The 5,570-nt window shown below is 43.1% G+C and overlaps 1 non-coding gene across 1 annotated transcript; it reads left to right on the top strand.

The window, feature by feature from the left end:
- The first annotated feature begins 212 nt into the window (after nucleotides 1–212).
- On the top strand, nucleotides 213–266 carry LOC142437936 (small nucleolar RNA SNORD2). Its single transcript, XR_012782435.1, has one exon. It is a non-coding gene; the product is annotated as a small nucleolar RNA SNORD2 (small nucleolar RNA).
- The last annotated feature ends 5,304 nt before the right edge of the window (nucleotides 267–5,570 follow it).

Below are 5,570 nucleotides of genomic sequence, written 5' to 3' on the forward strand. Positions count from 1 at the left end.
TTGTTTGACATTACTTGAGTGATTACATGACCTTTGAAATTTACACATGTTTGAAATATAGCCCAAGTATTGGGAGTCCTCAGGAAACATTTCGAAAAGTATGATGACAATACTTTTACAAGAAATTTAACCATATACCCATATCATAGGCACCATTTACCATATTTTCTATAGTGACAGTTCAAAGTAAGAAGCTTTTAAAAATAGGGACAGGGTGAAATGATGGTAATCATCTTTCAGGACTGAACCTGAAATGATCATCACTTAATGACTGAAAAAATAAAATAGGGACAGGACTGGATTTCAAATGAAATTTTTAAAAAAAACTTAGTTTGAGAATATTTTCTCTACAAAAAGTATAGTTTGTCTCTAGTTGTTTTGTATTTTTTCATTGATTTTACTTTGCTTTTGCATTCTGAGAAAAGGAATCATCCTCTGATCAGACTATTTTGTGATGAAATAAGCGTAAAAATCATACACTAGAAATAACTAGTTTCTGAAATGAGCTTGACCCAACCCTTTGATTGTGTTGATTTTTCTAAGACTGACAACCTATCTAATGTTTGTAGACATTATTCACCATGTTATAAAGTGAGGAGATGGATGTAAGTGAAGATTTTGCTTATGAAACACATGTCTATTTCATGTCTATATTTTGGCAAGGACACAAGATACTTTGGGACGCTCGCAAAGACAACTATTCCTGGGGCTTCAGGTAAATTCCAAGCCTAGATTGTGTTTGGGGTGAATTTAGGACTTGAATAAGAATCCACAAGCATCCAACCACTACCTACCGTCCCAGAGACAAAGAAACAAATGCACATTATTTATGATCTCACACTGCTTCTTGTCCATAGAATGCATGCTGAAAAGAATGGAGAGGCAATTCTTTTTTCTCTTTCTCTTTTAGCGCCTAAGCCAGGACCAAGCCTTATGTCCAGACCTCTAGCTACTTTTTCGCTGGGCCCCTCGCATACATTCTGAACCTTTCTATCTGAGAGGGCTCCAAACCAAAGGTGAAAACAGAAGCCTAGACCTTCGAGGATCTTGATGCAGGATACTGGATTATTGCCAGGACTGTGCAAAATAATACAAATGAGAAGCATTGCCACTGGCCGCCATCTTGACACAGGGAAGCATTGTTGCATGTAAGAGATTAGCTGTGTACAAGAGGCATTTTGTGCTTGCTCTCTAAGAGGGAGATTAAATTATTAGCAGAACATGGACTTGTAATCTTCCATATTCCAGTTACATTCTAGAAACCCATATTTTGTAAATTCCAGTCAGTCTCAGTTTCCCATCATTGGCCATGACTGAACTGGGAAGAACTGGTTTAAAACCCTGCTTTTAGCCTCCTCACTGGGAACATTTCCTTCCAGTTTCTATAAATATCTGACTTATTTCACACTTCCTAGAGCCTGACATAAGGATCATCTGAAATACAGCACTTTATACTTTAAATATATAAAACTACCGTCTGAGTCTGAAATGTACAAGGGTAAGAAAAACCAACACAGGACAGAGAAAATCTGCCCCCTTTGAGTTTCCTAGACCATATATCTGCAAACAAACAGGCAGCCTTGTCTTTGAGTCATTACGTTCAATTGCGTTCACTGGCACGGAGTCGAGGCTGGCTCATAGCAATCCCTGGTGGGTTTCCGAGACTGTAATTATTTACCGGAGTAGAAAGCCAATCCTTCTCCCAAGGAGCTGCTGCTGGTTTCAAACTGATGACCATACGGCTCACAGCCCAGTGTGTGAGTCTTGCACATCAGGGCTCCATTTGGAATGACTGGTGGGTTCCAATGGCCGGTGTTACACTTTGCATGTCAATGCTTCGTCCGCAATGATACCAGGGCTTCTTGCCAAGTCACAGAAAATTTACTGAACAAAAAGATCATGTGCAGCCCCTGTTTCTCAACCTATCCTCCACCTAGGGGAATGCAGTTCTCAAAGCAGTATTTCTTTCTCTGACACCCGTCCCTGAAGAATCCTGCGCTCTCCACCTTATGGTATTGGGAAAAACAGTGTAAGCATTCCCAACACCCCAGATTGTATTCCTTTGAGATTCTTTGATTTGGGGACACAAGGACGTCCAAATGGAGTAAGGTCGTGGCTTTAGCTTGGTTGGCATAAGGCTTTTCCATAAACACCCCTAGGATAGCCTGTGCGAACTGTTTGGCCCAAATTTCCTAGCTTGTTTCTCACCCGGGCAGTTTTCCATTTTATTAGAGTTCCGCAATCATCCAGTGTCATGTGAGAAACAGGAGCAGGGACCTCAAGCCCCTCAGAAAAAGAAGTGTCAGGAGGGAAACATGTGATTTGGGATCTCAAGACCCTTGAGCTAAATGTCCTGCATCCAGGAGTCGGAGAGAGGACACCCGAGTAACAGCGAAGGAGTGGTGACTGCAGACCCCAGAGCAGCAGTCAGAGAGGCGGGTTTCGTGCGCAGGGAGCAACCCAGGCTCAGTGCCTTCCGACCGGAAGTGTGCATACAGATTATGGTGCCTCCGGGCACTGAGGGGGCGGGGTTCTAGAACTGAGTTGGGGTGAGGCTTATTTGAGGTGGACAGGAGTGGCTATAGGGCTGTGTCAGCAGCACTTCAAGCGCGGTGTAACCCTGTTGGGGTGGCAGAGAGGAGAGGACCAGAGGGGCATGCCCGCCACCATGACTGCGAAGAGCCAATCGACCAGAGAAGCACTGTGTTGTGAGCATTTCTGATCCCGAATTCTAATCTGTCAATGTCCCTAATTAACTGGGGCTTATCATCATGGGCATTGTCTGTGAGTTCTGTGTAGCCACTGCAAATGATGACCAAGCCCAGCAGAGAAGGAGCATGCTGGGGGAGAGATGCCTGGTGTCAGGAGTGGAAAAGAAAGTTGGATGGTAGAGACTTGTCTCCCCTCTGCCTCTGCCTCATAGACATTAGCCTGGGGCTAATATTGAGTTTGATTGTCCTTCCCCGGTTTAAATTTAGGGAAAGTCAGACTGCCTCCAGACCAATTTTTCCACTTAGCATCTATGTGCAGCTTTTGTGATGTAACTGAAGGTGCAGCAGGAAGAGAATGTTACAATCCCTGGTCAATAGTCCAGGCTCTGAAGAAGGCGACCTGAGTCTCCATTTTTGATTCCACTACTTGCAGGGTGTTCTCTGTTATAGGATTAAGGTGGGATGTAGCTTTAGAATCTGCTAGATATGGGACTAAACTCACCATCCTTGGTCTTCATGGGGATGTGGTGTGCTAACAGGAAAAAACCACACTTCCATCAAAGCCATTTGTCTGGGGATCAGAGTCATGTCAGAGAGAAAGAGAAAAAGCCCAGAACTGTAATAAGAGCATGTTCCAGACCCCTGTCTGCAGTGGCAGAGACTGAGACCAGCACCAAGGCTGTGGGCCTGGGAGAGGCAGGGCAACAGGTGAGCCACCTGCTCTGGAGAAACAGATATTAAAGGATCATGTGGCTGAGAGGACCAGAGAGAGACATTGGTGCTGGCTGAGGAGAGGTGTGACTGTGGACCAGTGCTTGTCTTCCTGCTATTTGCTGAATCTGACTTGGAGTAACCTACTACTATCCCTAGTAAACCTCCTTACCTGTGAGTATTGTCTGTAGTACTGTGCAGCCACTGCAACGAGTATTAGAGCCCAGCATAGTCAGGTAGCACAGGAGAAACTTGACAGGTAAAGAGGGATGGAGTATGAGAGCCTGTCTGGTCCCTGCCTCGTGGGAAGAAGGGGAGCCAGGGGAAGGCAGAGCTGGCCTCCCCCACATTTACGGTACTGCTCATCCCTGGTCTCCGACCCCGCATCTTTAAAGATACTGCCTATATTTTGGTACCCAGGTGAGCAAGCACTAGAAAATCCACATAAATGTGTTAACATTTTAGCAGAAAATAAATCCTAAAAGATGTTATGCATCATTAATTATTGTGGTGACCCATTCGTCAATGTTTCCTCTATTTTGTTTCATTCTTTTCAAATGCTTTTTTCATTTCTGGATAAAAGCTGGGAAAGGATCCCATCTTGTCACTGGCCTAAAAGAGATGCCAATTTTGCATTTGTGATTTTCTAGCCAATAAAATGGAAAAATTATTTTTAACCATTTTATTAGGGGTTCATACAACTCTGATCACAATCCATACATACATCAATTGTGTAAAGCACATTTGTACATTCATTACCCTCATTATTCTGAAAACATTTGCTCTCCACGTGAGCCCCTGGCGTCAGCGTCTTAAAACGGATGAATTATACAAACTTCTGTTACCTGACTGAAGAGCTAAAGTTAAAAACAAACAAACCACACAAAGAAAGTGGTTTGTTAGCATTCAAATTGGTCCATCAAAGGGTGGTGGGATTTCAGGTGACTTCTACTGTATCCTCTTCCTTCTTCTTTTTTTTAATGGCCTATTAACACTTTTATTTTCCCAGAATCGGCACTTGTAAAAAATGGCTGCTCACCTCCGCCTGAAGTTATTATCACCTATTGATTATCAGTCAGCACCTTAGAGGGATTAGTTGCCAGTCAGAGAGTTAAAGTCACCCAGGATGAATAGGTGAAGGGGGGGAGGAGTAGAAGGACAGTGGGACATGTGTACAGCAAAAGGGATAGAGAGCTGTGTGTGGTAAGGATGAAATGTAGCAGGGTGTTCGTTGGTTCACAGTACAAATCCTATCACCACAGGGAACCTGGTGCTCTTGTAACCAACTATCACAAATTCTTCCTTCTAGAAGTGATGAGGTTAAATAACCTGTCCTGTATATGGAAGATTCAGAATATGAAACCACATTCGTCTGAGTCCAAAGCCTTACAAATGCTCTGGCCATTGCTGTCAGTTGCCATCAAATTGAGTCCTCCCCACAGCCACCCGCTGTGGAATAAGGGGGGAAAACCCACAAAACTCCTCGCTCAGTCCTAAACCATCCTTGGGACCTGTTTTGTAATTCTAGAATAACAAACAGATAAAAAATGAATATTCACATACAAGCAAATGTTAAAAATAAAGCACACTATAACTCTGTGAGTGATTTCATCTAATCTTTAACTAAAAAACCCAATGAAATATCCATTTCATTTTGCATCTGCATTCCTACCTGGTGATAGGAAATGGAAAAGCACAGGGTGAGCAAGTAATTTAAGATCACATGGCCAAACCGGGGCTTGAATCTCAGACTCTTCATCAGCGTCTTTCCTGTGCACCACACTAGTCACCATTATTAAATGACTGCACACCCCACACCAGAATGGGGACTGCATAAGTGAAAGTCTTCCTCCCTGTTAAAATGTTGGCTCTTGTTCACACACACAAAATATATTCTTTTTTAAAGTGAGAAATAAAACTTGCCTACACCAAAGGCTGTGGGTGTTCACAGAATCCATGAACAATACAGATTTAGAATAATTTACGTGGTGATTCCACCCGCCTTTCTCAGATGCCTCCCATTTCCCTAATGTTGGTCATTATAAATCAAGTTTGAAGAAGAAATCGTTTTTGTGTGTTCCTTCTACCATCTGCCTCATTTTCTACTGAGTCATTGATGTAGATTGAGTCATTCATTCCCTATCCACT

Source organism: Tenrec ecaudatus, chromosome 1 (assembly GCF_050624435.1).
Source record: "Tenrec ecaudatus isolate mTenEca1 chromosome 1, mTenEca1.hap1, whole genome shotgun sequence".
Classification (NCBI taxonomy): Eukaryota; Metazoa; Chordata; class Mammalia; order Afrosoricida; family Tenrecidae; genus Tenrec; species Tenrec ecaudatus.